Source organism: Lissotriton helveticus, chromosome 1_1 (assembly GCF_964261635.1).
Source record: "Lissotriton helveticus chromosome 1_1, aLisHel1.1, whole genome shotgun sequence".
Taxonomy (NCBI): domain Eukaryota; kingdom Metazoa; phylum Chordata; class Amphibia; order Caudata; family Salamandridae; genus Lissotriton; species Lissotriton helveticus.
The window spans coordinates 982,867,254-982,880,734 of NC_136057.1; the positions used below are offsets into that span (position 1 = coordinate 982,867,254).

Consider the following 13,481-nt stretch of genomic DNA (forward strand, 5'->3'; position numbering starts at 1 on the left):
GAGGAGCACTCCTCTGGTGGTTGTCCCGCTGACTCGGACCCCGTCTTCGTGCCCCTGGGTGGTGCTGATCATGTAAGAAATAATAAAGAAAGAGAAACATTGAGTGCTGTGAAACAAATACATCATTCAAAAATCCTCTCAAACATTTTAGGAAACAACAATTGCAATAAAATTTACTTCGAAGTCTAAATGACTACTGGCTTGCAGGATTCACAGACCGTCTTCTTATAGAACACTAATCAAATGTTCCATAAACATTCTGATTGCAGAATATACTAACGAAGCCAGTACCTCCTGACCTACACCACCTATTCCAGAATCCAGCCGGGCCAATTGTTCAGTAAGTCGGCATTTCCATTTTATTTTTGCCCCCAAACATGCATAGATGAGATGGAGGAGTAGGACACATGCATAAATTTGTGCATACACAAAATTGTCGGTTGCTTGCGTCATATGAACTGCTACTGACTGACGTGACAATGCTATTGCTGCTAAGCCTACCACTCAGTAAACAAACTGCAAACCGGTTCTATGGAGGGGTGGGATAAAAAATAACTAACTAAGCATTCAGTGACAGAGGAGGCGCCGCGTCATGCATTCTGCCGCAAGGGCGCAGGCGCCTTGCCCTTCGAGCCGGTTCTGCTGCTCCCCTTTGCCATGGTTCTGGGGTGGAGGTGGAGGTGGAAAAGAAAAGTTAGAACAAAAGGGAAAAAAGTTAGGGGGAAGAAGTAGGAGCTTAAATAAAGAAGTAAAATAAACCAGTAGAAAAGTTTTAAAAAAATGGAAAAGTAGAAATAAAATGCAAAATATAAACTTAGGGACAGAGAGAGATAGATGATAAGTAAAAATAGTAAGAAAAAATTTGAAAATAGGTAAAGATTGCACAGATATAAAGTGGATAGAAAACTAGGCCCAGAACCATAGCATAGAGTGTGAAAAAGAAGATGGCCGCGCCCATCGCGACCACGTGGGTAAGTTTGCGCGCGATTTCACGCAAACACGCACTTTGTCAGCGTGAACAAGTAGTTGTGTTCCCGAACAAGACGTGCACCGCGCGAACACGTTATACGCGACCAGGAAAAGGAAATAGGGGACGCGAGCGGGCGGGACAATTGAAAAAACAAGATGGCCGTGCCCATAGCCCACCACATGGGTAAGGTCGCACGCTACAATCCACCAAACGCGCAGACAGCTCCCCGAACACGCACAACGCGCTCCCGAGCAAGAAAAACGGCTCGCGAATGGGACCAGCAAGCTACTACGCACGCTTGCGAAGCTCGCGTAGTGCGAGAACGTCTTCGCGTAGCTTCGCGTAGCGCGACTACGCATACTACGCCCAGGGTTACTCAAACCCGCTTAACCGCCTTCGTCCCCCAATAACACTAGAACTCACCTAGACCATAGAAGGTCGATTTCACGCCATGGCGCAATGCACCTTCCTCCTGGGGTTCAAAAAAGAAACAACATGCTCTACACCAGTAACAATAGACATCTCAGCTTAAACACGACCGTCACTGCTCTGACCAACCAGCCCCTTGATGACCTCACCCCCATACACAGTTCCATGACACAGCGTATCACTTCACTAGAACTCCAGCTTGAAACCATTTCCCCGGGCCTGAACGAAATCCTCACCAATCTCGACAAGGCCCGAAGACCCCAACAATACCCCACCAGGTCTCCCTCTACATACAACTCCCTCCCCCACCAGTGCCCCACTAGGCCCACTGCTTTCCCCGTGACACAAGTACAGAGACCCTCTAGAAGGGAGAAGGAAGACCTGTCACAAAAAATCCTAAGAAACACAGACCGTGGCACTAGAGCTCAAACTCACTCAAATACTAACATTGAGCCCATCTCCTCTAGACCTACGAGGACTGAAGCAGCGATGTCTGACAAAGAAGCAGCTGACTTAGCCTCTTCGCATGACACACCCACCTTTGACTCCCCTAAATCTAAAATCCAAGTGATCACGGGTCTCGGAAGAGACCCTCCATGCCCTAAACTCCCCAGAACACCTTTCCTCACTGCCCTGCCCAGAGCTCCCAAGGAAACGATCCCTAGCACTAAAGAGCTTTCCACCAAATGCATGCTCATCAACTGCAGATCAGCATCCATGAATGCAACCGAACTAGGAGAAGCCATTCTCTTGCAGGACGTTGACATTGCAATCATCACAGAGACCTGGCTCAATGAGCACTCCTCACCATGCCTAGACATGCTTGTCCACCAGGTTTTTCCATTATCAACAAAAACAGAAAAGACCAATGAGGGGGTGGAGTTGCCATCATCCATAAAGATAACATCTCTATCATGGAAATAGACTCGTGCAAATACAAGACCTTTGAATGCCTTACCCCAAACATAAAGACCAAAGATAAGGGATCAATGCTCTGTCACCTTCTGTACCAACCACTGGGCAACACCTCAGCTTTTGGGGAACAACTATCAGACCTGATTGCTCACTTTGCTCTCGGAGACTCCAACTCCTGAATTCTTGGCGATCTTAACCTGCGATGGAATGAAACACATAATCCGCTAATCCAAACGCTATCCAATCTTCTCAGTGACCATAATCTTACACAACACTGCACAGAGGAGACTCATTACAAAGGAGCCACCCTAGATGCCATTATTGCCAAATGAGACACAATCTCGATCAAACACGTACTCTCCGTGGACTGGTCGGACCACCACATGATCCTATTCCATATCAACCAACATATTCTCTCTCAACCACTGTTGCAATACCCCCCCAAGTGGGTCGGAAACCTCTCTCAGATTCCCATGGAAGTTCTCGAAGAAAGGATAAGCACACTCCTGCCCTGCCCCAATGACCACCTCTCCACTACCGATCTCACTACTCGGTACAACTCGAACCTGGAGACTATGCTGGACCAACTCGCTCCCCAAAAACTGAAAAAAGGCAGAGCCATTCCGTCCAAGTTGTGGTTCAACATGGACTCTAATGTTAATGTAAAATGTAAATCCAGTACATGTATAGCGCACGAATCACCCCAAAGGGGAATCTCGGCACTGGGGGCCGTTGGGAAGATTAAGCGAGCTCTTGCCCAGAGTCGCATGGTGCTGGGCAAACACCTGCCACCGGAGCCAGGAATCCAACCGTGATCCCCAGCGTCAGTCACAGCGGTGCCACACCTCATACCGAAAGGACAAACCTAAGAGCCATAAAAAGAAGCTAGAGGAAGAACCCCTGCTCCTCTCTCCGCGAAGAACTCAAAACAGCCCGCAGGGAATATAACAATCACATCAAAAACAAGAAATCTGCTTTTTGTTGCTCTGCGCAGGATAGTGCAAAAATAGACCGAGAGAACTCTACAGCACCAAACCTCCAAGCCGGCCCCTCCTCAATTCAGGCATCCAACACACTTTGTGACAACTTTGCCAACTTCTTTAATGACAAGATCACTAAGATCGAACTCTCCCTGGACATCATTAACACTCGACCCACAAAGAGCACCATGCCAGGGACGGTCGTTGTCGCTCCTGGCTCCGCCTCCAATTCTTGGCTAAGTTTCCGCCCCATCCAAGATCATGAGATAGTCACATTGATCTCCACTTCCAAACCCTCTTCACTTCACATGTCCTTGACCTCATCCCACCCTTACCAACCAAAAACCTGAAGCTCTCCCTAGCACCGCTTTGGTGCACAATAATAAACAGCTCCATGGAAAATGGAGTCATTCCAGACTGCCTTAAAGTAGGTCAAGTAACACCCTTGCTGAAAAAACCTGGCCTTGACACGACAGATTTGAATAACTTTAGACCGGTATCTAATCTTCCCCTTCTATCCAAAATTTCAGTGAAATGCGTTCTCCAACAGCTTACCCAACACCTGGATAACATCAATTTCTTGGACTCCCACCAATCTGGCTTCAGAAAAGGGTGCAGCACTGAAACCGCAATTCTCAACATCATAGACGATATCCACCACTCACTTGACTCTGATCAATGCTGCTTCCTCATTCTCCTCAACCTATCGGCAGCATTTGACACAGTAGACCATAAACTCCTCATCAGGGCTCTCCAAGAAAGTGCCGGTCTTGGTGAAGTGGTCCTCCAATGGTTTTCCTCATTCCTACACAATCGCACTCAAAAAATATAAATCAAAAAACTTTACTTCTGACTCCCAGCCTATCAACAAAGGAGTCCCTCAAGGCTCAGTACTCTCCCCGCAACTCTTTAACATCTACATGGAGCCCCTCACCAAACTATTCAGAGCAGCCAACATCTGCTTCCATCTCTAGGCAGATGATACTCAGATATATCTGGAAACCTCCTCCCTCGGTGACATTCAAAGACTCAATGACGTACTGAATAATGTCCAACACTGGCTGTCTTTGAATCATCTTAAACTAAACCCCGACAAAACCGAGATTCTTCTCATCTCGAAAAAGGGGAGAACCCTCTAATTGCGGAATGGCTCAAAGCCGTAGATGCGCTCAACAGAAATCTCACCCTTGCTGACTCTGTCAAATCACTTGGTATCACACTAGACCGGAAACTAAACATGTCCAGACACATCACGAATTCGGCTAAGAGCGCCTTCCTTAACCTCAAACTTTTGAACAAAATAAAACCCTTCATCCCGCCTGGTGATCTCAAACAGGCCACCCAAACCCTGGTACTGTCAAGGCTGGACTACGGGAACGCAGTCCTCTCAGGAATTGCAAAGTCACACCTAGCTCCCATCAAAACAACTCTGAAAGCGGCAGCCAGAATGGTCACCGGAATCAAGAAATTTGACCACATCTCTCCGGCTCCCAGTTGAAATGAGGATCAGCTTCAGAATAGCGTGCCTCACTCATAAAGCCCTACATACCGGCAAACCCTAATACCTGGCGGCCAAACTCAAAAAAGCCGGTCAGGCCAGGAACCTTAGAAGCTCTAACTCCCTCCTTCTCATCCTGCCAAAAAATCGAAAAACAAAAACTGCGACTCGTTCCTTCGCAGGAAGCGCACCAAAAATCTGGAACTCCATTCCCCCACATCAGAACCATCCCCTCCTTTGTAAAATTCAAAATACAACTCAAAATCCTGTTCCTCATCCGTGCCCCAGGGAGTCAATAGAAGCTCTCAGAGTGGAGGTACAGACTCTTATTTTCCACTCCATCACCACCTCGGTGAGAATATGAAACAGATGTCCCCTTGACTATGAAGCCGATACGTCAATATCGACATGCTTTTTGTCACTTTCTTGTATATTTTGTTTTCTTCGCAATGTACCCTCTGTAAAGCGCTCCGATACCCTCGGGTCAGGCTAGCGCTATATAAAACTACTAAATAAATCAAATAAATAAATAGCCTGGAATCTGCCATGCTGCTACTATGAGCATTAAAATCACTCATCCATATGATTTCAAGGGGTCTATGATGGGAATTCGTTAGCTGATCGATGTCCTTCTCTATTAAATCCGTAACAGAAGCCATACTGCCTGCGAAATTGTTATTAAAAAAATTAATTAAAAGCCAGTCCCTTCCCTTGTGGCCCTCTTTTAGAAAAAAATGATAACATGGTGAGTTATTAAGAAAGGAAATAACCTGATCCCAGCAGTGGTGGCTACAAGAGTGACCAAGCCTCCGCTCGGTCGCCCCTCTCTAGATGGCACCGCTTCTGATTGAAATGTACAAAACCCATAATTATGAATCTTTGCAATTTCTCACCTTTCTTGGAAGCAGATAATATCATGGTTTGTGACAAGCGATAGCCATTCAGGGTTATGCCTCTTCTGGTTATAGCCTGCTGTATTCCAGGACATGATATTAAAAGTAGCTGTATGTTCCCCAGCTCTTTCCAAGTGCTCCAGAGGTTAGGGATTGCCTTCGGCGTAAATCCCTGGGAAACCTGCCCCATTGAACCAAAACATTCAACAGTTTGAACCAGCAAATAACTCTTACCTGTGATCTGGAAGCTTTGGACCGATACCCTGCTACGGGACAATGGGGAGTAGTCCCCGGCTCGCCCAATGAGAAAGGCCTCAATCTGAAGGGTCCATTGTGACCCCTGACCCTCTCAAACTGCTGTTCCGCCTCCACTAGAGGAACCCAACTTGTACTTCCCCCTTCTCTCTGCCCCCCTAATCAAGAGGATGTCAACCCGTATAAGACCCCAGCAGAACTTCCTACTAACTCCTACCCCCTATTCCTCACCAACCTTAAACCACATGGCCCCCACTCCTTCTCCATCACCCACCCAACCTCTCAGCTAATGCCGCTAACATATTTAAACAAAGACTACTCAAGCAACACCCTGAAACACTCGTAGCTGACCTCTACCATAACCCCTCCAAAGGAAAGACAAAAACAGATCTCATCTTCTACACCACCCATCACGTCAAATGGAGAAATAACCTAGCTAACCTCCTGCGAATTACCAAAAGCACCAACATCCCCCACGGCCAAATACTGATTATCTGTGAAGTCCTCTTCCTTCAAAATCAACTCTACCATGACAATATACAGAAATGGCAAAGTCATGGTCCAAGCCAACGACTTCAACCCCCGCCAATTTGAACTCACCTTCCCCAAGCTGCGTAACTTCATCTTCACCCCTTCCAACTACCCCACCCCTTCCCAACACACTCCCCAGAACCCAACCCAAGACAGAACGCCCATTAAACCTGATGCAAGCCCTCAACTACCGAATACCTCAGACCTCCACTCCACGCAAGAACCCTCTCAACCCCCCACTCTAATCCCTCCAGCCACACCTCCCTCCCCAAGACTTCTCACCCTGAGCACTTTCCCACTTCACGCCCACTTCCCCTAATCCTCCCCTCCCGACCCACCTGTCTAACCCCATACCCTCCGCTGAATTTGCCACACAACCCCTCCCCCTAACAATACCTCCCCTCAACCCCCTGTCCCATTCTACACCCGCAACAGAATCGGTCTCCCAACATATCCCCTCCCCCTAGCTCTACCAACCCCCAACCCTCCTGTCCCAACGTACACCCTCAGCTGAACCTCTCCCCTAACATCTCCCCTCCCCCCAGCCCTACCAACCCCCAACCCTCCTGCCACACCCTACACCCTCAGTCTGTTCGCCTCCCAACCCCATCCCTCCCACTACCCCAAACCTAGAGTCCATGGCAGAATTAACTGAATTCCTCACACGCATTGAAATGCAACTCAACACCCTCTTACCAATTACCCCTAAGCACCTCATAACTATAACTGAAAACCTATCCCTTCTCCATAGCCAAATCAACACAATCTCGCAGAGCATAAACACAATCCTTCTCAACACCAAGGGCCCCCCTCACCGCCCAACACCCAATACTCCCCTCCCTCATAAACATTAACAAGCCACCTCCACTGCCCAAGCACCAGACGACCAGCTGGCGCTCCACCCCCAGTATCACCCAATCTCTCAGACCAAGAAGAGTGGTCCCTGAGATATCTTTGAAAGAGGCAGCGACCCTCGCTAACACCTATGACCCCACAACTACCCAAACCCCTCCCTCCAACATACAGGTAATCACCGGAATAGGTAGAGCCAACAAACAACTTAGATCCACAAGACCTCCTCCCCAACGCTCAACCATTCCCCAAGCTCGCCCTCCTCCCAAAACCTTTCTAACAGCGGCAAGACAAACTGCATGCTTATAAACTGCAGATCCGCAGTCAAGCATGCAATAGAGCTGGCTGATGCCATACTGAATCATGAATTTGACATTGCGTTCCTCACCGAAACCTGGCTAAATGAAACATCCAATCCGCTCTTCGACCTTCCAGTCCCCCCTGGTTTCTCCATCATCAAAAAAGACAGAATTGCCCAACAAGTGGTGGCATTTCCATCATACATAAGAACAACATCAATCTAGTTGAAGTCAAACCCCACTCCTTCTCTACCTTTGAATACCTCGAAACACACAACATAACTCGTAAAACCAACAAAGTAAATAAATGCCATCCCATCTACCACCCCCCAGGAAACTCTCCTGCATTCGGAGAATAAATATTAGACCTACTTATACACTGCTCCCTAGCCAACCCTTACTTCAACCTCCCATGGAATAATAAAAAGGACACTGTCATTCAGTCTTTAAATGAATTACCCATCAAAGGAGCAGAAACCTCAATGCCATCCCGCTCCCTGTCCTCAAAGAAACCATAACCTCACTTCTCCCTCCCTCCACAGAGAATCTCAACATGGTTGAGTTCACGACACTGTACAACAGGACAATGACAACTGCTCTTGACCAACTAGCCCCCCTGAAACTGAAAAGGGTCAGCGACACTCCCTTCAGAACCTGGTTCAACAATGACCTCAACCTCAAAACGAGAAAGGTAAGAGCCTATGCGAGACTCTGGAGAGGGGACCCATTCACAACCAACCTCCCCTAGCACTGAAAAGAATGCAGCAATTGCAAAAAAAACACATAATCAAGGAAAACGCCTCTTTCTTCTGGAGTGCCCTAGACAAAGCCAAGAACCGCCCCAAAGGACTTTTCATACAGAAACTGACCTCAAAGCCCACCAAACAAACCCCCTGCCTCCAAACTTCAGGGTAACGACTTGGCCAAATTCTTCGATGACAAAATCACCAATATCGAGCTCTTCCTTGACCGGCGCCCTCAATCTCAACACAGCAAATACTCACCCACAACCAAACCTAACTCAAGCCCAGTTTATGACATACTCCCAGAAGACGAGACCTTTCCTCTGCCAACCACCAAAACAAACCTTCACCTTAACCACCCATCTTCCCCTAAATGTTGGAAAGACTTCGAACCTCTCTCTGAAGAGGACATCTCCAAGGTGATTACAACTACAAACACTATGCTGGCCCCCTACCAGCCTGCCTAGCTAAGAACCTTAACCTCACCCTAACCCCACTGTGGACAAAGATCATCAATTGCTCTCTAAACAACGGACCGATGCCCGACTGCCTCAAACAAGGCCAAGTCAACCCCCTTCTAAAAAAACCTGATGCCGGCCTGAATGACCTCAAAAACTTCAGGCCCATTACCAACCTTCCTTTTCTAGCCAAAATCCTGTAGAAATGTGTTCTAGCCCAACTGAATCAACACCTGGAATCCAACAACCTACTTGACTCACACCAATCCAGATTCAGAAAGGGATGCAGCACAGAAACCGCCATACTGAACATAACCGATGACATTCATAACTCCCTTGACTCAAACAGATGCTGCCTAATTGTCCTCCTTGACCTATCAGCTGCCTTTAACACAGTAGACCACAAACTACTCTTAGGCGCCCTACAAAAACGCATCGGAGCAGATGGTAATGTCCTAAAATGTTTTTCCTCTTTTCTACATAAACTCTCCCAATTCATCAAAATCAAGAATGCGATGTCCGACACCTCCCCCTCAACTCGAGGTGTCCCCCAAGGCTCAGTCCTATCCCCCACACTGTTCAACATTTACATGGAACCGCTCACTACCATTCTAAAACATCAACTATCACCTCTATGCTGACGACACTCAACTATACCTCAAGATCTCCTCCCTCAATGACATCGTCCGACTCAACTACACACTATCAAAAGTAGAAAATTGGCTAACACTCAATCACCTCAAACTCAATCAAGAAAAAAATGAAATCCTTGTCTTCTCCAATCACGAACAACCTCCCCAATCCACGAATGGATAAACAACCTTGACTCTCTAAACTGTAAACTTACTCCAGCAATCTCTCTAGGGATCTCTCTAGACTCAAGTCTCAGCATGAGCTCCCACATTAACTCCACATCAAAAGGTGCCCTCTACAACCTAAGACTCCTCAACAAAATTAAACCTTTCATACCCCCAATGACCTAAAAATTACAACCCAATCTCTAGTTCTCTCTAGACTGGACTATGGAAATGCCAAACTAACTGGGACAGCTAAAACACACATGGCCCTCATGAGATCCATCCTAAACGCTGCTGCAAGAATGGTCACTGGGACCAAGAATTTCGACCACATCACCCCTGCATTACAGGACCCAAAATGGCTTCCCATTGAAGCTTGCTGCACTTTCAAACCTGCCTGTCTCACCCATAAAGCCCTATACACAGGCAAACCGGACTACCTCGCAGCTAAACTCACAAAAGCAGGTCAATCAAGAAACCTAAAAAGCTGCAACTCGCTCCTCTTAATCCCCCCAAAAAGACATAAACAAAAAGCCCTCTCCCACTCTTTCTCTAGGAATACCCCAAAAATCTGGAACTCTCTCCCTACCCACATCAGGACTAATCCCTCCTGCACGATCTTCAAGAGACAACTAAAAGAACTTCTCCTCAACCCTCACCTCTTTGCATATGGCCAATGACCTCAATCTATGTGACCTCCAGTACTCTGGATACTAGTCGATGTACTCTATTGTCTATCTTACTACTCATGTTATGCTGCTCTAATGTCTATGTTTCTATTCATGTTATACTACTGCAAAGTGCTCTGAAAGCGCTCTATAAAATTCCTAAAATAAACTTTAAAAAAATAAATAAATATCATAAGAGCCTTTGGTGTAGAGATTAGGCCTGGGCAGTGAACTTTGCTCCGTTCGCGGAGTTTGCAGAGTTTTCTGCACTCCACACTCCGCGGAGCTCGGGAGTGAATAAAACTCCGCTTTGCAATGTGCAGTGGATTTTTTTCCCCGAGCAGCAGAAATGCCAGCACAAACTGCAGTTCGCACTGCACTCCGCCACTTGCTGAACTTCACAGAGTTTTTTTGTAACTTCGCGGAGTTCCGCGTAGCAAAACTCCACGAACTACGCTGAGAATGTGTCATATGCATATTACATGCAACTTCTGTTTTCCTTTGGACCTGATGCTGATACGGTGAAGAGTAAATTCACAAACTGCATAATGGACGTCGCTAAATGGATGAGTAACAACTGTATCTTATTAAACAACCACAGACAGAGATCATGCATTTTAGTAAGGCCACAGAGATATGGTCAGCCCATTGGTGGCCTGCATAACTTGGTACGGCTCCTACACCTAAACAGGTAGTAAAAAATCTCGGCATGAGGCTGGCTAAATCCCTCTCCATGAAAGATCAAGTCAGCTTCACTTGCAACACGGATTTTGCTACCTTGTGGCTAATAAAACAAGTCCTGCCCTGGCTTCCTTACACCTCTAGGAAGACTCTGGTCCATGCTCTTACCAAAAGTTGCCTGGACTATGAGAACACCTTGCTGACCTCGGTAAATGATAACCTGCTGTTAAAACTGCAGGTTGTCCATAATTCCGCTGAATGACTAATCTGTAATCTTCCTTCACGCTCGCCTCCTTCTTCGATCCTTAGAAAGCTTCATTGGTTGACAATTAGGGAGCATGTCATCTGTCAGCATTGCTGTCTGACACACAAGGCTCTCTTTAAGTCGTAGCCAGCTTATTTGTCATCCCTGTTAAATCCTTATTGTCCTTCCAGATATCTGAGATAGTCAGACACATCGTTTTTGGTGATTCCTTGCATCCGCACCTCAAGATACAGGGCAGATCATTTTCCTACACTGCCCCCCTACCATTGGAACAGACTTCCTATTGGCCTCCGCTCTTGCCCTGACTTCCCTTCTTTCAAAAAGGGACTTAAGGCTTGACTATTTTAGCTTTTCTCCTTCTCCTCAGCATCAAGATGCTCCTTCAGGCATGATTTGTGCGTGATACCAAGTGACAAAATAAAAATAAAATAAACAAGCTCACTATGAAAAGCCAGATCAATGCAGTCTCCTCCGCTTGTTTCACCACTCTTCACATGCTCCATAAGATCTTTAAGTGTCTCCTTGTCCCGCCAGATGAACTATCACCCAAGCCATAATAACCAGCCGGCAGGACTACAGCAATGCCCCCTCTGTAGGAATCCCCTCGCACCTCTGCAGAGACCACAGACCATACAGAATTCAGCAGCCAGACTCATCCTCATCCTCTTAAAGCTGACCCACACCAACCCTATCTCAAGAAGCTCCACTGGCTTCCCATTCAGAAGAGATGTCAATTTAAGATGCTGATCTACATCTACAAAGCCCTACACAACCAAGGACCAGCATACATCAGCCATCGCCTAAACTTCCACTAACCCTCCAGACACCTGCGGTCTGCCTTCCTCACTCACACCCTCTGCATCCACTGCAGAAACAGTGGCATGTATTCCTTTTTGTACCTCATTGCAAAGTCCTGGAATTATCTTCATCTCCGTACCTCATTTTTTCTGCTGGAATTCAGGAAAGGACTCAAGAAGACTTGGCTGTTCAACTAAACCCTCTCTAAGCAGCAGGGTTCTAGATGCCTGGATACCCTCATGGGTGATTAGCTATACTAGATAAGTCCTGTTTGATATGATTTGAATTGTCGCACTGCCTGATCATTATTTTAACATAGTAGTTTAATTTGGGTAAATTAGAGCTGTGCAGGGGACAGTGACCCCCTGACAGCTTCAATGTGTTAACCAGATAACTGAGCTCATGATTGTATGCAAGACTTTGTGAGTAGTATAAACTAACTTGAACTATGCTTTTGGTTTGATAGGAAGCAACTGAAGCCTTAAGAGCACTCAACTTATGTGGTTAAACCTTTTACATCCAGTGACAAATCAAGCTGTACATTGAGTACCACTCTGAGTAGGCCAAGGTAGGCTCTAAGTAATGAGATAAGGTGAAAGTTGGAATTCTGAAGATTAAAGAATACAATAGCTTAAACTGGGGATTTCAGATCATTCTGAGGATTAAGCTACCTGATACTCTAGAGCAATATGAATTGGTTATGTGGTCTTTTCACCATGGCATTGATGTGAGACTTAAGCCTAAGGCTGTTGACAAGGATAACTTCCAACGATTTGGTATTGTCAACAATAATAGGGTGGCACTCTAAGAAATAAAGTTAGTCCTCCCAACACTGAACCCTTAGGTGAAATTAGAAGAAATTCTGTTTTTTTTAAAGTTGAAGTTCAGGCAGATGGTGGAACCCCTGCTTTGAAATTCCAATATATTGGAGGGGCAGATCATTTGGAGAAGAAATCATGAATTATAGCTGAGTGTAATCCTCGCAGTGGTTGTACAAGATACCAGAGTCCTTGAAAATGACCCCAAATGTTTTCCTATTGATGATGAACAGAGTACAAGAGAGGGTCAAGCCTTAGAGGCCCCTTGATAACAAAAGGAAGACATTCTCTAAATAGAAATTCCCTTTCGAGTGTATTGGTCTTATCATTCATGATTCAATTCTTTTCTCTCTTCAGGATACCTATGATCAACTGTCAACTCAAATGACATCTGACTCTGATATTATACACCAAATATTTCAACTCCTACAACTTGGGACTAAATGCTTCTTACAAATTATTCTGAATAGGACTAATCAGGACATCAGTATTCACAACAAACTATAATGATGCCATCACGGAAATACGTACCACAGTGGCCCTCTAAAGAGTAAAGGAACAAAGCCTAAGAAATTGGCACAGTGGCTTTTCCAAATCCTGCTGTTGGGGAAGCAGTGCTCTGTGTTACACA

General features: G+C 46.1%; 1 long non-coding RNA gene across 1 annotated transcript in view; it reads left to right on the top strand.

Annotated features, from left to right (window-relative positions):
• The window catches only part of LOC144771584 (uncharacterized), a 121,400-nt gene that overhangs the window by 80,628 nt on the left and 27,291 nt on the right, over positions 1-13,481 (top strand). The window lies entirely within an intron of this gene.